The sequence below is a fragment of the Camelus ferus genome, chromosome 3 (assembly GCF_009834535.1).
Source record: "Camelus ferus isolate YT-003-E chromosome 3, BCGSAC_Cfer_1.0, whole genome shotgun sequence".
In the NCBI taxonomy this organism is placed as follows: domain Eukaryota; kingdom Metazoa; phylum Chordata; class Mammalia; order Artiodactyla; family Camelidae; genus Camelus; species Camelus ferus.
In genome coordinates, this window is record NC_045698.1 from 111,762,547 (window position 1) to 111,787,557 (window position 25,011).

The 25,011-nt window shown below is 40.6% G+C and overlaps 1 protein-coding gene and 1 pseudogene across 5 annotated transcripts in view; both read left to right on the plus strand.

The window, feature by feature from the left end:
* Nucleotides 1-25,011, plus strand: part of LSM11 (LSM11, U7 small nuclear RNA associated) — a 770,814-nt gene that overhangs the window by 155,741 nt on the left and 590,062 nt on the right. For all 5 annotated transcript variants that reach the window (XR_004318853.1, XR_004318856.1, XR_004318855.1 and 2 more), the window contains exon 8: nt 10,763-10,831. The gene's annotated coding sequence lies outside the window, so the exon portion shown is untranslated. The remainder of the gene's footprint in view (nt 1-10,762; nt 10,832-25,011) is intronic.
* On the plus strand, nt 462-908 carry LOC116660084 (annotated as a pseudogene).

Below are 25,011 nucleotides of genomic sequence, written 5' to 3' on the forward strand. Positions count from 1 at the left end.
TTGTTAATTTATCTGACCTTGCACCAAATTACTGTCTGAATTCCTATAGCTTCATAAAACGACTGTTGGTCTGTAGGGCAGGTCCCCTGCCTTGCTCTAGTTTGGATGATCCCAGCCATTCTGGCTCCTTTTCTCTTTCATCTACATTTTAGAATCAACTTTCATGTAAAGTCCCGTTGAGATTTTGCATTGACTCTGTAGATAAATTTGGAGAAAATGAGAATAGATATCTCTACAATATTGTCTTTCTGTCTGTGGACATGGTATTTCTGCTTTTACTTAGGTTTTCTTAATAGCTTAACAAAGTTTTTAATTTCTTCTACAGTTCTGACACACCTTTAGTTTTGCTATCTTGGTATTCTCTGAACTACTGTAAATAGATGTTAAAATTATATTTTAAAAATTATTTATTGAGGATATATAGAAGTGCAACTTAAATAATATTAACCCGTTTCGCAAAGATGGCACCGAAAGCAAGGCAAGCCCTTTCTTTTTCCAAAGCCAAAGCCAAAGTGAAGGTTTCGAAGACCAATAGGCAGTGCTTCCCAGGTATCCACAGCACAACAAAAAAGATCTGCATGTCACCGACCTTCCAGCAGTTCAAGACACTGCAGCTCAGAAGTCAGCCCAAATATCCTGGGAAGAGTGCCCCCAGGAGAAGCGGCTTGACCACTGTGCCATCATCAAGTTCCCCTCGACCATGAAGAAGATAGAAATCAGCAACCCACTTGTGTCTGAGCACAGATCAGACCGGGTGTGAAGCAGCTCTGTGACACTGATGTGGTCAAGGTCAGCACCGCCATCAGGCCTGATGGAGAAAGAGGATGTATGTTCTGCTTGCTCCTGACTATGGTTCTTTGAATGCTACCAACAAGTTGGGATCATCTAAACTGAGTCCAGCTAGCTAATTCTAAATATGAATTTTTTTCACCATAAAAAAACCCTATCACCAAACTACTTGCTATACTCTATTATTTCTAATAATTTATCTATTATTTTGAGTTAAAAATAATTATATAGTATGCAATTAACTATAGATTTATTTTTTCTTCCAACTCTTGGAACTCCAAATTCTCTTCTCTTTATGGTACTGGCTCCGACCTTCACAATGTCAATAGAAGAGGTTATTAGTGGGATCCTATCCCATTCATAATTTTTAACAGAGTGACGCTAGCATTTTCCCATTTAGAATGATTGCTCTAGATTATTTATAGATATTTCTGTGTCTTTTTTGGTATGTCTTCATTATTTTTTGAGCCCTTCCTTACTTTCTGGAGCAAAAATATATTGTAGGTTTATTTTATATTTTTTCTACCTTGGAGTCAGCCATTCCTCCAAGGAGCATTGGTTTCTTTGCATGGAGGATGATATATAGAAACCAAGATGTGGGCACCTGAGGTACTGTTACTTGTATGTGATAACCCTGGTTTCTCTTAGTGGACAGAATGGACACATACACACCCACATCTCTCTATACATTAAAACCATGAATTCACACCAATACCTCCAATTTCAATCCAACACCACAGGGTTTATTCTTGCCTTCACTTTTTCCATATTTGTAATTCTCTTTTTTCCAGTGAGAAACCTGATTTTCATTATACTTGATGTATTTAATTATTTGCTCAATTCCCTCTGTATGTTACCAAGTTCTTGCTGTTAGGCCCAACACACAAGAGTGGGAGGAGGAGGAACAGGAAGAGGGAGGAAGGAGGAAGGAGGAAGAGTTTGGTTTTTGTCTTTATTTTACAGAACCATCTGCCCTCTCCCACAAATAAGGGAGAAAAGACACAAAAGAGCAGGGGAGAGGATAGTGCCCCAGGGGAAACAGACCAGTCCAGTCACTGCCTTTGGGGTGGGGCTAGTTGGTGGCCGGCAGATGGGACCAGCTGGTCTGTCTTCAAGCCTTTTAAAACAAGAGTTTTTTAAAGAGCAGTTTTATGTTCACAGTAAAATTGAGAGTAAGATACAGAGATTTAATATTCTCCTTGCCTCTGCACATGCAAAGCCTCTCCCACTGTCAACACCCTCCATCAGAGGACACGTGTACAGCTAATGACTTCCAATGACATGCCATCATTACCCAAGGTCCATAGCTACGTTAGGATTTACTTTCAGTGTTGTGCATTCTGTTTCTGGACAAATGCGTGTATAAGAACATGAATCCACCATTAAGAGTATTATATAGAGTAGTTTCACTGCTCTAAAACTCTGGCAGCCTTTTAAAGCTTAAGTTCCTTGGTTGTTTTAGAGTCCATGCTTTTGAGGGCTGCCGAGGTGCTGGGTTATGTGTTTAAATGAACGTTAAGAGACGACTCTGGGAGTTTGCACACCTCTGCCTCCCAACGCAGGAAGACTTCTTGGCCCTGGGGTGCCATGCATGCACAGTAGCACCGTTTCTTGTTCAGCTCATACTGGCAGCTTTTTGTGTCAGGCACCTTACTGAATTTTCACATCGGGTCAGTGGGCTCCGTGGATTGTGATCATCATTCTCCATGTAAAGAGTGTAGTATGTGGCGGGGCCTCTCCTGCTTTGAGCATCTCCAAATGGTGTTCGCTTGCAAGATCATGCAGGTTCCTTCTGGCAAACCTGAAACAAAGGTGCCTCCATCTAAACTTGAGGGAGAACTTGCTGAAGAAGCCCCTAGTGGCCCAGTGCATTTTGAACGTTTTTATTTTTTAGCTTACATGCTTGAATCAGGATCCAAAATGGTTGTGATTAGTTGATACGAATTTTAAGCCTCTTTCAATCTAACAGTTTTTACTCCATCACCTGCCCCCATAGCCCCGGTTATTTATTTTTTGAGGAATACAAGTGGTTAATTTCCTACTGTTTAGATTTTGCTGATTGTATTCCTGTGGTGTGTATTAATGAATGCCTCTGTACTTCCTGTAAATTGATAATTAAATCTCAAGGTCGATCACATTTAGATGTGATCTTTTTGGTGCAACTCCTTCATGGTTCGGTGGTGTGTTCTTTTATTGGGGGCACATAATTTCTGATGGTCTCTCTCTTTTTGATGTTAGCAGGCTTCCAGTGCTCATTGCTGAGGTCCATTAAGTCATAACAAGTAGCAAAATCTATCATCCCTTCACTTATTATCTGGAATACTTCCACAAAAGACATGTCTCCTCACCAACTTCTAACTCAGTTGCCTGTGGTCATTGATGATGGTATTTATGATTACTGTTCTTGAAATTTGTTGGAGGCTTTTTTAATAGGATAATGCATATACTCTTTTTTCAATTGTTTTTCACATAGGGCTTCCAGGTGTAATTTCACTTGAACTAATGCTTCTGCAGCTGAAAGGTATTTTGCAAGGTTCTGAACTAAGCCAAAGGAATAAATAGCTAAGTGAGAAATTAAACGTCTTTTGGTATATTTGCGGTCCTGAGAATATTTGAGATCTTGTTAGGGCTGAAAAAAATGTAGAGTCAGCCATCTACAGCGGTACTCACAACCCTTACCAACGTGCCCAACATGCAATACACGTTCAATGTATGGTAGCCATTGTTACTGTCATATAATCATTTTATATGTGGGAAACTGGGGCTCAGTTCATTTGTTCATTTGTTCATTCATCAAATGTTTTCTGAGCCCTTATGTTCTCAGGAGGCACTATTCTAGGTACTGAGGAAACTGCAGAACAAAGTTCCTGAGTTTGCTAGGCTTTGTTGTGGGATGAGTCGAGGGAAACAAGTTAACAAATTGGCAGATAAGATGAGAGGTTGGTGAATGACATGAAGGAAATAAACACGGTAATGGGTTAGTGCTACTGGGCGGGACACTACTTGAGATGGGATGCTAACATTTTATATGAGAATTCCTTGACAGGAAGGAGCCCAATATGCAAAGATCTAGGAAAATGAGTTCCATGTATCACAAGTGTAAAGGCTCCAAGGTGGAAACAAACTCGGTCTGATCGAATTGCAGAGAGGCAATCAGTGTGGCTGACTCACAGCAGGCAGAAGTGTGGTGGAAAGTGAGTTAAGAGAGGCAGGTAGAGGCAGAGACCAGAACCCAGTGGTTCTGGTGGATTCCACACTGGTACATTTTGTGTCTCACTTTGCATGATTCTGGGGCTCTGGTAACTGTGTTTCTAAGCAGGACATGTGCAGCTGCAGAATGGAACAGTTTTAGAAATCACTTCCCTGTCCCTTCTACCCCTGCTCTGAAGTCTAGACCTGTCCATTTGGAAGCCAGTTCTGAAGGAAACCTGGTCCCTCGCTGCTGTGTGGGTTTTGCTCTTGGCAGCTGCTGTCTCTGTGTTCCCAGGGACCCGGGGCGTGAGATGCTGATATGAGCAGGGTTGAAGAGCTAGCTTCTGGACCATTCCTGCTTTGCGCTCTGCCCTGACCTCTGGTGGACTCAGCCTGTTAGGACATAGACCAAGCTAGAAGCTGGAAACCTTTGCCTCTCAGCTCCACTTGTCCACATTTGGCTCGGAATGTGCACTGTATCATAAAGGCCTTCCAGACCTGTGGAGGGGCAGAATTTCGCACGCTGCCATGGGGTGACTAGATGGCTTTTTAAACATCCAACACCTCTTACACTGGTACAAGAACCATTCTTTAGAGTTTGGATGGCACCAGTCCTGCTGATCCCCCAGGCATGGTGGGTGGACATAGGATCCAGCCTGACCAATGGGAGCACTCCATTCCTTTGGCCTGAAGGATTGGTTCAGAAAGAGCACATGACCCAAACTGGACCAGTCAGGTCTTCTTTAAGGTTTGGTTCAGAGACCTTGGGAGAGAGGGCATCTTTCCTTCTCTGGATCTAGAATCTTATAGGTTCTTGCATCCTTGGATGCCAGTAACCATCTCTTTAGCCCCATGGAGAGAGGCTGCCTGAGAATTAAAGTCAACACTGAGGAGGAAGGTGGGGTTTGGAAATTCAAAGGGAGCCAAAATTTAAGCTCCTGCTTCTGAGTGTGCCTAGGGTGAACCAACAAGTTCCCTTTTTTCTCTTAAGCTAGTTTCAGTTGGGTTTCTGTCACTTACAACTGGAAATCTCCTAATTGGTACAACAACCAGTGTTAGTCATAGTTATTATTAGTCATAGATAATCAAATGTAAATTTGAAGTAAATACGGTGTGGCACTTTCCTTTATGGTACCACATTTGTAATTATATAGTGATCTGGGTGACTATTTTTAAATATCCATCTCTCACTCCATGAGCAGAGGTCATATTTATTTTGTTCATCACTACAGCTCACTGACTGGTTGATAACAAGTCTTCGAAAAATATTTGTGGAATGAATAAATAGTTGCATGGCAATATTTACTGATGTGAGAATATAATCTCTATTATCTCATAATACTATTGTGGTTATCCAGGAGAATGTCCTCATTCTTAACTGAGTCATACCGAACTGTTTAGGGGCAAAGTGGGATGATGCCTGCAACTTAATTGGTTCAGGGAAGAAAAAAATCTACCTATCTTTACTATATCTACATATCTGTGTGTAAATATGTGTGTTGAGGGAGAGAGAGAAAGTAAACGTGAAAAAATGTTAATCATTGTTGAAATTAAGTGGCAGCTACAGAGGTATTTATTGTACTGTTCTTTCAACCTTTGTGTGTTTAAAAACGATCAAAATTAAAATTAGGAAAAGATTACCCTTATACCCTTATCTTGATGGGCACTCATGTTTGATTTGCCTTTAAGAAACTTCCAATTCCCCAATTATAGGACAGATACACCAGAGAAAGGCCATCTGCATTACAAAATACTTTTTAATTTTCCAGGGAAAAATATCCCCTCAAGTCTCCTCCAAATAATAGCAATTAAAATGATCCAGTGAAGATTTCAGCTCTAGGGGAAACTGGAATTAGCCCTAGAGGCCATGTCTTCTCTCCCTCCCTCCCTCTCCCCCTCCTTTCTTTCCTCCTCCCTTCATCCCTCCCTTCTTTCCTTCCTTCCATTATTTTGCTTAAATTAAAAAACATTCTTTTTTTCATATTATGAAGTCACTGTTAAAAAAAAGTTCAGACAATAAGGAAAGGTGTAAAGGAGGCAACAAAAATTATCTATGATGTTACTACCTCAAAAAGTAATAGTAAAGACGGTGCAAGGCGTTGTTCTAAGCACTTTACATATATTAACATGTTTAAACTTCACTAATAACCTGAGGGGGTATTTCCTACTGTCCTTCACATTTTGCAGAAGGGGAAATTGAGGAATAAGGGGGTAAGTTTCCCAAGATCAGTTCCTACGTGGCCTTGCTGACAAAGAGGCACTCTGGACTCTTTGGTAAATATTCTCTTGTACACCTCTGTGCACACGTGCTCACACTCATGTGCATACACATGCGCACACACTGTAATCACCCCAGTGCACACACGTGTGCCACAATCACGTGTATGAGCACACACACGTTTTACAAAACAGTCATTTTATTCATGGTACTTTATGATGATTTAAAAATATATCGCTCCCCCCCCCAAATACAAACAAATAAATACATACAAAAGTAGGCAGAAGAGTGTAGTAAACCAACCCCATGTTTTCATCACCAGATTCAACAATGATTAATTTATGGCGAATCTTGCTTTATCTCTGCTCCCAGTACTTTCCCTTACCTTAGGTTAAACAGACACACACACACACACACACACAAAACTATTTACTTTGAAATAATTTTGAACTTAAGGAAAATTGCTAGTTATAGTAGTAGTGAGTAACACCCCTTACCCAAATTCACTATTTTTAAACATTTTGCCACATTTGCTTTATCATTCTTTCTTTCTCTCATTTTCTCTCTGTGTGTATGTATGTGTACACAGATATGTAAAATTACTAATTTTTTGGCCCACATGACATTCGGCTGCATGGCTCGAGGCCCCTTCACTTCTTCCTACCTCAGTGCCCATTTCCTAAGAACAAAGATACTTTCTTACATAGCCACAGTGCAGTTACTAAATTTAGAAAAGTTGATTGATACAATATTTTTACCTATAAGTCATATTCCAGTTTTGTCAATTGTCCCGATAATGTCCTTTGTAACAATTTTTTTTTTTTTGCCTCTAACCCCAAAGGTAGTCCAGGATCGCATATAACGTTTAGCAATCATGTCTGTTTGGTCTCCTTTAATCTGGAACAGTTTTTTTAGCCTTTCTTTGCCTTTCAGGACTGACATTTTGAAAGAATAAAGGCCATGTATTTTCTAGAATGTTCCTGAAGTTTGGGTTTATCTGATGTTTTCTCTTGACTATGTTCAGATTATGTATTCCTGGCCAGAATTCTACTTGGGTGATGTATCTGTCTCAGTGTGTCACATCTGGAGGTACACCATGACCACTGGTAACGCTAGTTTTCATCGCTGGGTGAAAGTATTGTCATTTCTCTATTGTCTGACCTAGTTAAAAAAAAAGTTAGCCGCATGCACTAGTTCTGTGTATGAAGCAAGAAAAAATGGACCCACAGCATTATTTTTCATGATATTCCAGTGCCACCACCGTCATCACCACCATCATCACCATCACCATCATTGAAAGCTTGTTATGTCAGGCGCTATGCTGAGTACTTTTGCCTGCTTTAATTCTCGCAACCACCTGCCGAAAAAGAGCAAAGTGTGGCTGAGAGAGTAACTTGCCAAAGGCTGAGTGGAGCTTCAAACCTGGCTGACTGGCTCCAAAGCCCGTGTTCTTAGTCATGTACCATTTTTTAAAAAAATTTTTATATAGCTCTCTAATTTTATGTGTTTTAGTTTCCCAGCCTTAACTTTTTATAAACAATGCTGTCATGAATATGTCAGAACAGTTTCATGAGCCCTCAAAATCTCAGCTCTTAGATCCCTAGGCTTTATTTATTTATTAATGAGGCAGATATTCTTATTAGGTAAACTGGAAAATATACTCAGCAATAGGTCTTCCTGAGAAGGCCATGTTGGCTGAGGGTTGGAAGGGAGTCTTCTGGTCAGTCTCTCTATTCTGGGTAACAGTCTTCTCTAATGGGGACCCAGTAGCAAACGTGATTGCGACATTAATAACATTCCCTGAGCATCTCTCTATTTCAAGCACTAAGCATGACCTTCTCCTTTGTGATTTGTTTGTTTGTTTGTTTGTTTTGTGGGGGAGGTAATTAGGTTTATATATTTAGTTAGTTATTTTAATGGAGGTAGTGGGGATTGAACCCAGGGCCTCGTGGATCCTAGGCAAGTGCTCCACCCTCCCTGCTCCTTTGTGAATTTTTAAATCTTTGTAATAACCCTGTGAGGTAGGTGTTATCCTGCTCTGTTCAGATGAGAGCAAACATCCTGTGGCAGATGGACGCAGCCTCTGTTTCCACACATCTATGAACGGGGAACTCCGTTTTGCAAAACTGACTGGACCACTTACGAGTCCTCCTAATTGCTTACTTACTACTGTACTTAAGAGTTCACTTAAAATCACTATAGAATGTGTTAAATCTCTTTTCACACAATAGAGCTTATTTAAATAATAGCAATGAACTTAGCTGCCATTTGTCGGGCCCTTGCAGTTTGTTCAGTGTAGTTCTCTCAAGTATTACCTCATTTATGCACAATGACCTTGTAAGAGGGGAGGTGTATGATTTTCTTCATTTTATGTATGAGGTGACTGAGGCCAAGACTGTCTCATTGCACCTGAATGTACTTACCTGGTGGCTTTAGAACCTGTCCTCCCTAGAAAGATGCCTGAGGGCATGAGAGTGAAGCTGGTTAGTGGGGTCAGCATAGAAAATGTCAATTTAGAAAGACAGGAAGTAGCTGGCCAAGTACCTCCTCAAGACTTTCGAAAGGTTTCAGAGTTTCATATAGCATGTATGTGAGCTGAAACAAGGAAAACTTAGGTGAAAGTATAGCAAACACTAATTATCACATCAACAAACATACCTGTTAACATCTATTGATGTTACAGGGGCTTACTAGTAAAGCCTAGTGGTGGGCACCTAGTTGTGTGCAGATTTACTTTAGAATCTATTTTGCATATTCCTCCATTTTGGGTTAAATTGTGTGTAACCCAAAAGATATGCTGGAGTTTTAACTCCAGGTACCTGTGAATGTGACCTTACTTAGAAATAGAACCTTGGCAGATATAATCAAATTACGATGAAATTATTAGGGTAGGTCTTAGTCCAAGATGACTGGTATCCTTATGAGAAAAGCAAAGTGCCATACGAAGACGGAGACACACAGGGAGAATGTCACATGACAACAGAGGCAAGAGATTTGAACGATGTAGTTGTAAGCTGTTGGCTTCAAATGGACTGCCAGTTATTTTCTCCAGAAAAGATCAGGAAAGAATTGCAGTTTGGGGTCGGCAACCATGAAGAGCCATGTGCAAGTTCCTGCACAGCAGGGGAAGGAGACCTCTTTTATAGAGGGGAAAAGGAAGTTGGGAGGGCTATGGCAAACAGAGTCCATGGCTTTTCATTGGCTGAGTCGTTGCCAGGAAAGAAGAGTCTTCTTCCTGTTGGGCTCTGCTATTGTCTCAGGGCGTGAGAGCCCCCTCTTCTGGTCTCCTGACTCTATTTAATTGAAGTTTCTGTTTATTAATTTTCTGCAAAGCCAAGGAACACCAAGGATTAATGCTGCTGTAAGACACTAGCAAAATGCAAGGGAAGAGTCTACCCAAAGTCTTAGAAAGAGCATGGCCCTTCTGACACCTTGATTTCAGACGTCTACCATCCAGAATTCTGGGGAAATAAATTTCTGTCGTTTTAAGCCCCCTAGTCTGTGGTACTTTGTTATAATGGACCTAGAAAACTAATACAACCTCCCATTCACTTCTAAGGGTTGAGAAATGATCCTAAAGATTGGAAGGCCATTCAGTTGCATAGATAATTTCCTTTTCTTTGTTCCCTCTGAGAATTTCAAACTTCAGTGTGTATAAACAGAAGCATGTATATGTGTGTGTGTGTGTGTGTAAATATATATATACACATATATATATATATACATATATACACACATACACTATAGTTGGTTTAGAGGATTTTTTAAAAGAAAATTTCCACTGTCTGCAATTTCCTCATTTGGTCATTTAGAATGTATCCCCTAAGCTTCTTTGTATTGTGTTTCTCTTTGTTTTCTCTCCCCTGGGCAAAATCCCTCCTGTTTTTGTTGAAATATTTTCCTAGACCACTTGCCAACCAAATGTGTTCTCCTTTGAATATATCATAGTGGATCAGTGTCTCTCTTAAAATGTAGCATTCAGTATAGTGATTTTAGTGAGACTGTTATTTTCCTTTCTCTGGACATGGGTACTGTACGTCTATCAGTGAAATCTCATTTTGCTTTTTTTTTTTTTTTAAAGCAACCACACAGCAGTTATTTAATTGAAACCCTACATCTTTTTTTTAAAATGTATAGCTCCTAAACCAAATTTGCCTCATTCATAGAATAAGTATAGGTGTTTTAAGGCATCTAAATATATGATGTCATATTGCTCCTATTAGTTTTTTATTTTGTGCAACTAATAGAGAAGACCTAGAGCCCGAATACACAGTACAGTGATTATAGACACAAAACTCTATTCTAAAATTAAATGTAAAAAATTGAACTCTAGCTGAGAGACTAGATGTTAGTTGCTTTTCACACTAAAAGAGATGATAATTATGTGCCTGGGTAGAGGTGTTTGCTAACGCTACAATTATAATGCAATATAAATGCATCAAATCAATATGTCATATGCCTTAAACTTACAAAATGTGGTATGTCACATATATCTCAATAAGAAAAAAATATCTTTAAAAATTTATTTTGTTTTCTCTCAATCTCTCTCTTTTTCTCCTTCAGCTTATTGAAATAGTCTTGGTCCCGTGAGAGCAATCTCCCCATTATGATTATCATCTCCAGATTCAATGAGTAAGTCTGCCTTTTAAAAATATTCATGAACCCAGACTTTCTTCCTTTAGGTTTGTGCCATGTTTTTGCATTCAAGTTGGGCTGGGTGCTCCGTCTTTCACTTATTTGTGTGTGGCTCATGCAGGAGTTTTGCGAGCTGTTAAGTACATTGCTTTCTTTAGATGCTGCCTTCTCTTTCTGTCTCTTGAGGAGAATTTGTGAATTTTTTTTCATCAGAATGTTATTGAGACAAACTCAATGCCTTTGGACTGTACCAATCTTCTAAGAATAACAATGTAATGATACTATATTTAAACGGAGGGAGCTGATAATAAAATTTAATAATAATTATTATTTTCCTATGTACTAGGCATTCTCATTTAAGAAAAATAATTTATTGAGGTGGAAGCCACATATCATAAAATCTAGCATTTTAAAGCAAACGTTTCAGTGGCATTAAGTGCCTTCAAAATGTTGTGCCACAGCCACCTCCATCTAGTTCCAAAGCAATTCTCATCACTCTGAAGTAAAACCCCTTACCCACTGAGCATTTTACCTCTCTGCTCCCTCCTCTCAGCCCCTGGCAACCATCAGCCTGCGTTTTGTCTCTATGGCTTTATCTATTCTGGATATTTCATATAAATGAGATCATACAATACGTGACTTTTTTGGCTTCTTTCTCTCAGCATAGATTGGAGGTCATCCGTATTGTAGTATGTTTCAGTACTTTCTTCCTTTTTTATGACTGAATAATGTTCCACTGTGTATTTGTCCATTCATCCATTGATGGTCATACAAATACTAGTCTCACCTCTTGGCTATTGTGAAGTGCTGTTGTGAACATACCTTGCATGTGTACTTGTCTTAGCACTATCTTATATAAACTATGCCATTTAGGATTTGGAAAACACGATCGCTCATTTTCTAGAAAACCTGTTCTTGGGTGACTGTGTAATTCGTAAATGGAATGATACCTGCACTGAAGGTTCTTGCACTTTGTAGGGCTTGCTCTCCCCTGGGTTGTTGAAAAATATCTGCGACATTTTTCAAGCTGAGTGAGTACATCACTGTCATCATCATCCTTCTTTTTAAAAAAAAAATTAATTAACTTGCTTATGTTTTATTTTTGGTTTTTGTGGGTTTTTTTTTTTAAGGTGGTGGCAATTAGGTTATTTATCTTTAATGGGGGTACTAGGGATGGAACCCAGGACCTTGTGCATGCTAAGCATGCACTCTACCACTGAGCTATGCCCTCCCTGCCATCATCATCCTTCTAATGTTGGTGATGGTAGCTATGGCCGAGAGCCTATTGTATAAAAGAGACTATTATTATCCCCATTTGACAGATGAAGAAGCTGTGGTTTATAAAACTTAAGCACCTTTCCCAAGTTATGGACTAGTGATAGAGCTGGGACTAAAACCCAGGTCTTTGTGAGCCTAAAACTTGAGGTTGGTGATGATTATGTGCCTGAGTTTCCCATCTTTCATGAAGTTTATTTTTTTCCCCATAATTTTAGTGGATAGCTACTGAACATCAGTAATAATGAACCATCAATCAGTGAGTCCTGAAATCAATTTAGTGGGTCAAAAACCTCATTAAAATAAGATGGAAAATATCATGTTGTAAGGGTATTATTTTGTGAAACTTTGCAGGCACATATATGTGTGTCTGCATGGGGTCATGATGTCAAATGTATTTCTTATTGTGGGTTGCAGTCAAAAAAGTTTGAGAAACACTGCTCTAAGCCACTCACAGACTCACCGCCACCCCCCACTTTGAACTTCTATACACCTAATTGGTTCTTGCTAGTTTCTGTGTTCTCAAATATGGAGAATTTTCTCTCATCCTCCAAATTCACAAATCACAAATTTCCTGAAGTACAACCTTTTTTGCCCCCTCACAGACGTCACTACTGATCCTACATGCTTTTTACAAAATTTGGGTCTGCTTGCCTTTGAAGTTCTCTTCCCCTTTGTGCAATGACACATGCAAAAAAGTGCACATTTCATAAACATGTTAATAAGTGATAGCCTACGTCGATCCCATTCAACACAAGCAGACCAACTGTGCTCGTGTGTCACTTACTGGCACCCACATCAGAAGAGCAAGACACGGAAGAAGACGTCTTTCCTGCTGTGCCTCACACAGCGCGAATGCAATTCGGGCACCCGTCCCCCGGCAGCCTCCTGGAAGGGCCCCTGTGGATATGCAGATGATAATTCCACACGGTATAAATGTTCGGTTTTCTTCATGTCAGTAGCTATCCGCAGCAGCTCTCTGGGGACCCTTTCAAAAGCCAGTTTGAAACTTTGTTCCTTAAAACACAATTTTTTGTTTTTTCATTAATAATGAGAACATATTAAAAATGCCAAGTTGTCTGTGGGAAAGCCTGAAAACAGCCTTTTAATAAACTGGAGCGAATTATAACTTAAATCCTAGAAAATAGAATTAAGGTTTTATATTTTTATTTACTTAAATGCATGAATTCAGTCTGTCATTGAAACGTAAAAAAAAAAAATAAAAAGTCATTCAGAATGTTCAAGGGGTTCTTGATCAAGTAAGGATGATTTGTGGAGAATGCTCATCGAGTAAATGTTGAAACACCCATTGTGTGTAAAATGCTGTGCCAGGTGTTGAGGAGAAAAGGGAAAAATTATGATATAGCACACTGCTTCAGGAAGCTAGCCAACAGAAAACCCCATGTGTGTTCACAGGATACATTTAGAGGAGGTTCATCAAGATCTTGTATGTAATTAATGGTAGAAAATTAGAACCATAATGCCTGTTAAAAAGGGACTAGAGAAATACATTTTGGTAAGATCATGCAATAGGACAGCAGAAAGCTATTAATGAGAAAGGAGTGAATCTTCAAGAAGATGAGAAGGCTTTATTGTGAACAAACCATACTTCTGAAGAGTCTGTCTCATTCACTTAAAAAATTTTTTTTGGCAGGGGTGAGGCAATTAGGTTAATTTTTAATTATTTTAACAGAGGTACTAGGGATTGAACCCAGGACCTTGTGCTTGCCAGGCGTGCACTCTACTGCTGAGCTATATCCTACCCACCCATCTCATTCACTTTTATTTCCAGCTCCTAGAACAGTCCCTGGCATATAGTAAGTGGTAAATGTTTATTGAGCGAGTTAATGAATTAATGATAATATGATAGCATTTTAATAAAAATACATGAGGGGGTATCCACATACATGACTAGACATCAAACTGTGAAGAATGGTTAACTCTGAGGAGTGGGCTTGAGGGCAGGGAATGGGGAGCTTTGGAAGAGCAGAGATTGTTTCTCATTTGGGTCCCAGCATCTTTTAAGAGCACTAGCAAGTTGCTTGCGCTTAATGCGCAGGCTTACCATGCAGGACAGACCAATAGCAGTAGTAGCTAAACTGACTGTTTACTGAGCACTGTCCTCCACACTTACAGCAGTCCTTTAAGGCAAGTATTATTATCACCCCTATCTTACAGTTGAGAAGCTGAACCTGCAAGGTTTGTAGGTGATTTCTCTACTGTCATACAGCTAGCAAGTGAGGGAACCAGGCTGAACCCTGACGGTCTGGCTCCAGTGCCTGTGTTCCTAACCACCGGGCATGTGGATCGTAGCTGCGTAACTCATTTCTGTATTCTAAACGGGGATTAGCAGGATTCCTAGAATGTAGTGCTTGTATCAGACACTGTTGGCTGCTTGCATAGAAGCTGATCCTTATTCTTTACCAAGTTTGTAGACCTCCCCTCACCCCCAATTTTGTTCAGGCTGCAACATACTCTGGGATGTGAACCACCCCCGAGTCCAGGGCCTAAACCTACTTTGGTAACCCCATTCCCCATTTGCTAGGGAGGTTTAGGTGTGGCCATGTGACCACGTTATGGCCAGTGTGATGTAAAGGGAAGTCTTCTGGGAGGGATTTTGCTTCTGAATAAAGAGATGGTGAGGAGGTCAGCTCCTTTCTTCTGGTCTTAAATGTGGTTGTTTGAAGATGTGATGTTTGGAGCTAAATCAGCCATATTGCTTGAAGTAAGAAGGCCAAATATAAAAAGATAACATGGTAAGGACTGCAGAGTTGAAAGATAGAGTCTGGGTACCTGTTGATATTGCTAAACCTCTGCACTAGCCCTGAAATTGCCAGAAACAGAATTAAATGATGAAGTTGTGCAAGCCATATCCATTGTCACTTGTAGCTGGAAGCAATTCTAACCTTTCTGGTGCTCTAAAAAAAGCCTTGTTGAATTGAAAGTATCAGTGACTTCAAGGAGGTGACAATCTAGTTGGGGCTATATTCATAGAAGGTAATTAACAATGCAAGGCTATGTGTACTGAGTATCAAGTGACTATCACAGCCTGGTCGGCCCATCAGGAAAGTCTATATGGAAGAGATAAAATGTGAACTGACCTATGAAGATTGCTAATAGTAAAGGTGTAGATTTAATAATTAGCTGTGCAAAAAAGTGCCACATTAGGTTTTGATCGTTCAACTTGGTCTCATTTTTGAGACTTTCTGTGTTTAATCAGTTGCATTTAAAATTTTTTTTAGGGGGTGAGGTAATTAGGTCTATGTATTTATTTATTTCTTAATGGCAGTACTGGGGCTGGAACCCAGGACCTCATGCATGCTAGGCATGTGCTCTACCCCTGGGCTATACCCTCCCCCTACCTGGTTAGACTATTCTTGATAGCAGAAAACAGTCTTAGTTCATTCTAGCCACACTAAGTCAAGTCAGTATTTTCTACTCTGCTTCCTTATCTCTAGATGACATCCAGGTTCTGAAGGCCTCATGCGGGATCATGGAGTTGTGGTGGGGGGGCACTTGATCCTACGTTGGTGACTATTGAAAACTGGTTTCTGCTAAGATAGTCAGCCGTCTGATTTGTCATCCCCTCTGTGATGGCTTCCGCTGAGTTGTTTGCATTTGGTCCTTAGTCAGATGGTTTGTGGCAGTCAGTTGTGCTGTTTGCCAAATATGTCCAGGTCTTACCTCTTCTGGGAACAGGTAGGATTACATTTTTCACTCCCTTAAGACTGGGTGGGGTCATATGTCTATTTCTCTATGGATGTCACATGTGTAACTTCTAGACAAAGCATTTTGTTATGGGTGTCACACCCTTTAGAGTTGCTTCTCTCTGCATAGCACATGGCAATGTTCAAGATGGCTGCTTGAGTTCTTGAGGGACTACAGTGAGTACAGCTCTCCCATCCTGCTGTTATATACATGTGTCATGAGCGTGAAATACAATTTTGTTGTTGTAAGCCACTGAGATTTTGGAGTTGTTTGTTGTTGCAGCACAACTTAGCCTGTCCTGACTGGCATGGTGTCTATACGACATTCCATTGTGATGTCCACTCATTACTGTTGCAGAGGCTTTTCAGATTTCCTGGCTCCCTTTATTTCTCTCCTAATTTCTATGTCCCACTAGAAATCATGAGAAAATTGACCTGTCTTCCCACACATCCTTATAGCCATCTATAGTCTGCTGCTCTTATGCCATGGTGGAATGCAGACCACTGCAAAACTGCAGCCTTCCAGGATCCCAGGCACAAGATGAGGCATAGATATTTTCTACTCCCAAATCCTTAGACTTATGTGGTGTTTGTGCATGTGTGTGTTCATGTGTGTGCCTATCTGTCTGTCTGTCATTCCCTCACTTTTGGACTGTACTGGGGGAGGGGGTGGCAAATGCAGAGCTCCTTCCCAGAAATGGGGAAACTGAGACCTATAAAGCTTAATGTCTCTGTTAAGTTGTCCACCAATAACTGCTAGAACTTGGAAGCTCTTCAGAAATGTCCACATCTTTGGCATCCCTTCTAACTCTTCTTGCCCAGTTCCCAGAGAAGTTCTTTACTTCTCATTGTGTCAGTAAAAAAAAAAAAAAGTAGCTGAACAGTTTTTTTTTTTTCCCTGCAAAACATTCATTTTTGTTAGGACTTTTGCTTTTGGAAACTTAAGGTTGACCTTTATCTCTCTTTGTGTTTCTTCTGTGTCTACCTTTCCCGGAGAGAATGAAGACCACGATCTTGTTTAAACAGAAGAGTGATGAAGGGGAAAACAGCACTCTCTGACAAAGAGAAACAAAAATAAAACAAAACATTCTACTGATTAAATCTCCAAAATTTAATTTTGCCATAGAAGAATAAATAGAATGATTCGTCTTGCGTGGTCAGATCGTGGCTCTCCTCTACTTCACTGGTTGTTCCTCCTCACTCTCTTTTGGTGGTTCCCCCTCTTCTCCCTGCCCTCTTCTTGGAGTGCTTCTGGCTCAGTCTTATCAACCTCTACTCTTCTTCTAGGGGGCCTCTTCCAATCTCATAGCATTAAACACCTCCATGTGCTGTCAACTCTTATTTTTATCTCTTACTCAGAACCCCATCTTTGAACTCCTGTGTCTGGGATCCTCACCTGGATGTCCCGTAGACACCTCAAACTCAACGTGTCCAAAATGAACTCTTGCTCTTCCTCCCACAAGCTTGCCCCACTCACGAAAATGTTCTAGTTACCTAGGCATAAACTTTTATCATCCTTGATTTCCTTCATTATCTCATACCCCATGTGCAGAGCATTGGCAAATCCTGTGGGCATTACCTTCCAAACATATTAAGAATCTGATCATTTCTCATCATCTCCTCTGCTACCACCTTAGTCCAAGTTTCTTTCATTTCTGACCTGCATTATTGTGGAAACCTACTGCCTGGTCTCTTCCATTCTTGCTTACCTCAGTAGTCTATTTTCAAACGGCAGCCACAGTCATTCTGTCGAAACACGTAAGTTAGATCATGCCACTGTTCTGCTCAAAAACCTCCATTGACTCCCCATCTGACTCAGAGTAAAAGCTGAAGTTTTTGTAAAAGTCCTAACTTATAAAAGGCCTTACTTAATTCACGCCCCTATTACCTGGCTGACTTTATTTCCTTTTACTCTTCTACTTGATCATCCTGCTCCGTAAATTTCCTCTCCTTTCCTTAAAATGCCAGTCATACCTGGAATGCTCCTCTCTCAGAAATCTGCATCTCTCACTCCCCTTTCCTACAAGTCTTTGCTCAAATGAGACTTACTTTGACCTTCCCACTTTAAAGTGTAAACCTTCCCCTATCGCCCCCAATGCTCCTACTGTCTGTTCTGTTATTTTCTATAGAACTTACCAGCATCTAACATAGTATGTGACTTCTTATTATGTTTCTTGGTTATTGTCTGTCTCCCCTGAGTAGACTTCATGGAAGCAGGTAGTTTTGTCTGTTTTGTTCACTGATGTATCCTGTAGCACTTAGAACTCTGCTTAGCACATAGCAAATGCTCAATAACTATTGTAGAATAAATATATGAATTAAATGTATCTGCGTTTCTCATTGTTCTTCTCTGATGCTGCCATTGTCATTATTATTATTATTATTATTATTATTATTATTATTAATTATTATTATTAATTATTATTATTATCCCCTTTTGTTTGGTAGGGGGAAAGGTGGGTTCAAAATGGGCATTTTCCTGGGGGCTCAAATCAAACAGTGGGTAAAAGGGAGCTATGCCTAAACTCTTCCAGGTGTCCTCACATCAGACCAGGTTCACACACGCCTCCCATGCTTACTTCATGTATCTACGTGAAAGGAAAGTGGTCCTGCTCGTGCATGTTGGAGAGGAAGGGAACTGTCTTAACCATGCTTTGTTTAATGACTGTGTTTCTCCACTCTCCAGACACTCCTTGGTCTGTGACACTAACTAGAATATAGGAATGAGTGATGTTGAAAATATTGAACAGCTGGTACCATAGGCACCGATCAATCAGATTGGCCACCAGCTGTAAACAAGTGGTGTGGTTCTGTGCTTATCACTGAGCATCAGCCCTGAACTTAAGTACTCAATAGTAACTTCTTTGTTCATTATATTATCTTTTTTTTTTGAAAGGAAGTAGGGAGAGGGTTTGCTGACAAAGGCAGCATCTCTGAACATCAACATTGGTCCTTAAAGGAGCAAGAAGATCCACCAATTCTACATGAGCTTTTGAGGTATTTTTGAAGTATTTCCCCATGGTGACCCTATACTTTCATGATTTCAGCTTTGAAAAATTTATTCTAAGTTTCAATCTTAATATCCAATTATTGAGATTACAATAGATATGGACATGATAGGCTGGATTTAAAAAATAGAACTTAAAATATCATGCAAAAGGACAAAGTCACTAATAAAAAACAATCTTTATGTCAAGTTGCAACTTGCAAGTACTTACACTATGAGACATGGCATGTTCAGAGTACAGGCAGAAATGGACATTAAAAATAATTTGTCATATCAACACATTGTCCAGTTGACTCTGTCTCAGAATTTATGGGCAAGAGTCCCGGTAACACACTGAAAAAAAAATTAAAACATTACTCCCGTTCTTAACCTCTGTTAGGTTCAGTTTAGCCAAACTCTAAGCACTGGCCCTCCATCATTAGGAGGCTTCTGTTTTCTCATACCCCAAAGAGCTAGAGCAGAGCTTCTCAGCTTTAGTGTACATGCACATCACCTACATGTTTGTGAAAATGCGGAATCTGATTCATCAAATCTAGGCAAGGCTTGAGAATCTGCATTTCTGTCAGCCTCTCAGGCAATGCCATTCCTGCTACTCTGTGGATCACACTGACCAGCAAGGTGAGGACTGTTTAAAATCTCTGTCTTGGGCTTTTTCTTCTCAGTTTTCTAGAAGCCAGGCTCGAATGGGAGGGGCTCCCATCGCCAGTCATATCCATTACATCAAATCTTGGGGTAATTCTCTATTGTCTTTTCTCTCCTATTTTATATATGGCTTATGTTTTTGGGTCTTCCTTCTCGTCTTTTGTTCCTCTGGCTGTTAGGAGCTGGGAATGTGCTTCTGAGAAAACGTGGCACATGTAATTCATTGTGATAGTGGAATCTTTCATTGTAATGCAATTAGCAGCGGACATGTCTGGTTTTACTCTGGAATAGCAGCATGGAAGGAGATATTTAAACCAGTGAAAAAATAGTAACAGTGAAAAATATAATTAATACAGTGTTGCTCTGTTGAATAAAATTCCATTGTGTGTGACACATGTGTGCTTGTGTGTGCTGTGCCAGACAATGGCAACTGTAACAGTTGTTCCCAGTGTTGATTTGCTCTCTGTCACTGTGCCTATTTCTACCTGCTGTGGGGGTGGGTGTGAGAGGAAGCGTAATGAGAGTCACTGTACTCCTCAAAGATCCATTTTTCTATAGCTCGGAGAAAGGTCTTGGAAGTCCAAGCAGGGACAGTAGCTAAACATAGTAGCTAGGGACCTTGAGTTGATCATCAAGGCTCCCATTAGTGTAAGAGGTGGAACTTTTCTTAATAGAAATTACTGTAAATGGATATAGGAGTCATGGGGGTAATCGACTAACCAAGGCTTAAGCATGTTTGCGGCAAGGAAAAGCCACAAAACAGTATGCCTTCCCCATTATCCCCTAAGCAGAAGTGAGTGGCAATTGCTGGCAATCCATCTCTGATGAAGGAAAGAGCTCTTTAGGACATCACATTGCATGGAAATGGTAATGACGATGCTGATGCTCACTGAATCTGGTAGACTGTCTTTTATATGAGTTGGGTCATTTCCCAAGAAATCATATTTGACTAATTTTGAACCTTCTGTAATTGGACCGTATGGGCGGTGCACGCTGGTAGGATGCTGTCTTTTAGAGCTTCTTGAAGAAAGCTCTGCTATTCTTTCTGCTGCTGGGTTTGAAATGTGATTTTGCTTGATTATCTGGAATTTTAAAATGTAAGCAATAGTGCCACCCAATGGTGTCTCAGCAACCTTTTGATGGAGAAGAAAATGGAACTTACTTTTAGGAGATCAGCTTCATGAAGTTCTGTGCTTGAATCTGGCTCCTAGACTCCATGGATCGTGTCTGTGTCTCAGTGGAGAGCCAGGTTCTCTGGTTCTTGTCATCACTGGGAAAAGTGACCTTGGTGCAGTTCCCTAGTCTTGCCGATCCAGAGTCCCATCTCTTCTGAAAATGGGGAAATTATACCAGCTATGTTCCCTTAGCTTTGAGGATTAGACAGCTTCATTTCTGAAAAGTGGGAACCTGGTTTTGATTGTAAAACACTGCCTTGATACTGCCCCTTCAAAATACTGTATTTCAAATATATTCGACACCATTAAAAATCCTATCTCCAGACCTGTAACCCTGCACTAAGCAGCAGGCTCCATGCATTGGACCTTGTGTAGCTCTAGTTCTTTAAATATTTCTAATTGGAACCCAGATGTGGTAGACTGCTATGCATAGCTGGTACTCATGCTCTTCCCTAAGGTCTTTGGTGAACCCCCAGCAACAGGGCATGTCAACAAGAATGGACTTTTACTGAAGATTTCATGAGAAATGAGGCAGATGATTTGCATCAGAGACCACACATTAGAGAACTAATAAAGCCCTCATCCTTGTTCTTTCCTCTGCCGGCGACCTTGTCATTTCCTGTCTCTTACTCCAAACAATCTCTAAAGACTGCTTTATTACCCAGCCTATTCAATTTGTGTCCCCAATTTATAGACCCTCGTCAGCCAAACCAAACCCTAGAATTAGCCCCAGGGTGCTCATCAAGCACCTCTTGGAGGCCTCCTCCGTCATCAAAGCTTCTAATTTAATTATTCATCCAATTAAGAAAATTTGGGGTGGGTGGATTCTCCTGGTAAGTAAGGATTTTTCTCCATATTGTTACATAAGGTATAACCTTGCCTCTTTCCGAAATGGCAATGAGCTGTTTAGAGGTTCAGATACATGTGAAGATACATATGAGTAGTTAATTACAGTGTCCAATACCAGACATCATTCAGTGTTGGTAATTATCCTGTTGCCTTCTGGTCCTTCTTCAAGAAAGTCCTTCAGTCTCTCCAAGTGGAAGTTGTGCTCAATGCATCTTTCTTCAGTCTCTTGGCAGCTCCCTTCCCATACCCCTGCTGAGGCCACTGGCTCCTCTTGTTCTTCCTGGAAGCACTCTTAGTTCTCTCCCTCTCCAGGATTTCTTAGGCCTCCCAGTTGCTGTTACACTAGAAAGGGGTTGATGAATGACAGTCATGGCTGTAGGGCTCTTTGCATTTATTTGACTCTCCCATTTACACAAGTCTGAACCCAACGGAAAGCTGAGTGAGGGCTAAATGCACTGCTTAAAATGGGTGGGCGAGTGAGAACACAGGTGTAAACTGAAAAGACACATGTGACATTACAAAATAATTCTACATTTGATGCTTGTATGAACCACCACACAGGTTACAAACGTAGTTACATCTCTTTGACTACCTTGTTCACTGTTGTATCCCTAGTGGATTTTTTTTTGAATCACTTTATTGAGGCATGATTGATACACAAAAAGCTGTACATGTTTAATGTACACAACTTGATGAGTTTGGAGATAAATATACACCTGTGAAACCACCACCACAATCAATGCTGTAAACATATCCATCACCTCCAAGAGTTTTCTCCCACCCTCTTTATTTACTTATTTATTTTTATGATAAGAACACTTAACATAAGAGCTACCCTTTGGCAAATTTTAAAATATACAATACATTGTCCTTAACTATAGACACTATGGTTTATAGCAGATCTCTAGGACTTACTCATGTTGCATAACTGAAACTTGGTACCCTCAGCCAGTGCTCCCCTGATTCTCCCTCTTCCCCCAGAGTTTTGAACAGTGCTTGGCATATAGTAGGTCCTCAATAGTTATTTGTAAAGTGAGTGGATGGATGCATAGGTGGATGAATTCTGTTCCCAGTATTACTTAAACTCTTCCTCATATGCAGGAACTCCAAATGTCTTTTTCTCAAGACTTCCATAACTTGAAAATGTCTACAAATTCCTAAACTTTTTCTTAGTCTCAAAGGGCAGGTGGGGCAGCCAGCCCTCTTTTGACACTGGTGGGACAACCCCTATGTTGTCTCAGCTTTTTCTTTCTTGCTGCCTGAGTGTGTCACTGGAGAAGCTGAGTTCTGCGTAGTCCCGGGAGGCTGGTTCACCTGAGAGAGCCGCAGAGATTCTCTAGGGAGGACTTCCCGCTCCTTCAGGGCCAGGGTGAGTGCATGAGTTCTGGCTCCCAAGACTGCAGAAATGAGCCCCTCCGTGTGTTCTTGGGCACAGCTACAAAAGCAAAGGCAAACCCCAAAAATCCGTTTAACCGTACTGAAGTGCAATATTAGCATGTATCTGTTCTTAAATCCCCTTAGAGAAAAGGCTGTGAAAATATCCCCGGCCCAGACGTGCTTCAAGTCAAAACCGAGTTCTTCCTCCTACGCTGATAGTTTGAGGTTGGTTTAAAATGGACTCAACTGTCTGGGGGCAAAGTGAGATGCTTTCTTTCTCCTGAAAGGAATGGGCCTATATGAGAAAAGTCTTGGAAGAGCACCTTCAAAGCTTTGCCTTCTGAAGGACCAGTGAGATAGTCCTAAACAGCAAAAGCGTGTGGTGCTTCTCAGCCTATAAAAATGATGTCCCTTTTTGGAAAGCATTAAAGAGAAAAATCCCACCACCATTCCTTACCCAGTGATACTGATCTGTTCTGGGGGAAATCATATCACTTTTAAGAGGAGCCTCATTTTCTCTGTATCTTGCCCAACCAAGGATATTGTGTTAAGCTTTACTGTCAGGAGTTTGTCTTAGAAAAGCAGTAAGTTTCCTTTCATTTTTGAAATATAGTCAGTTAACTTATGGCAGAGATTAATTTAACACTAGTGATAAAACTTGGGTTGGTTGCTTGTTTTTTCTAAGATGAATTCCCGTTAAGTTTGTAAAGAATAATGTATAAAGTGTTTGGCTCTTAGTAAGTATTCAGTAAGTATTAACTAGTAGTATTATTATGGTTATTATTGCTGCTGAAACTACTATTATTATTAGTGGTGGTGGTCCTGGCCTGGCATCCAGTCGTAGGTGCAGACGTTTACAGTGGAAAAGAAAGAGTTCAGCGACATATAATGCATGTAAAGTGCTTAATATGGGCTCCCGCACAAAGTAAGCACTTAGTAAATTTAAGCAAATTTATAAAGTGTGAATGTATCAGGGTAGATTAAGCTGCTGAAATAGAGACCAAAATTTAATGGCTCAAAGAGAAATAAATTTACTTTTCACTCATGTTCCAGTACCAGGTGAATGTTCCAAGTGTTAAAGAAAGCCTTTTTTTTCAGACAGTTTAGCTGTCTGAGCATGTATCAAAGTTTTATTATGATCAGGCACAGAAGGGAAATGGACCATAGAAGGCCACTTCCCAAATTTACTTTTGGCAGGGACATTCAATAGGAAAAGAGTTCAGTTAGATAATCGTTGTTAGACTAGACACAGAGAGAAAAGAAAGTCTGGTTAAAGGTCAGTAGACCCTTGATTGACAGTTGGCAACTGAGTGTGTGGGTAATTGGGCATGTGGGTAATTGGTTTCCTAGAGCAAACCTTAATCCCATTAAAGTTCACAGAAAATTGCTTAAGCATTTTATCAGGAATGCTAACTTCTCAGAAAGTGGTTGTGAGGCAAAAAAGGTTCTGCCTCTCAGACCAGACTTGGAACAATTTCTGTTCTGGGTGGGACTGTGGGCTGCTCTGCCCCTCTGGTCATTCAGGCACTCTGGTTGATGGCAGCTCTGCCGTTCTCAGAACATGGCTTTATGCAATTATTTAATGCTATTCTGCATCATTGTCAGCAGTCAGTGAGAAGGGGGAAAAGAGCAGAGATTTCTTCCTAAGAAATCTTGCTTAAGCAAATGAGCCAAAGGTGGAAACAGAACTTTTGCTCCCACATCACTGAGAGCTTAGTTACGTGGCCACCAAGCTCTCAGGAGGGCTGAGAAATGCAGTCCCTATCTGGACATCCAAGTCCTGGCCTGGCTGCTGATCTACCATGGGAAAGAAATGGAGTTTGGGGACAGCAGTGGTCTCTGCCACAGTGAGGGAGTGCCCAGCCTTTCTGTGGCTACTGCCTTCTGGAGGAGGAGATGGTAAACAATGGTCGGCAGACTCAACCCCACTCACAGCTCTTTCTGTTTATTGGGACACAGCCATGCCTGTTCATGTGTATAGTGTCTATGGCCAACTTCACACTGCACTTCACCATGAGGCAGAGACCACATGGCCCAAAGCTTAAAATGTTTACTATTTGGTCCTTTTTAGAAAAAAGTTTGCTGACCCCTGTTCTCGAGAGGGTTCTGAACTGCCCACAAGAGTAGACTTGCTGGATCGAAGGT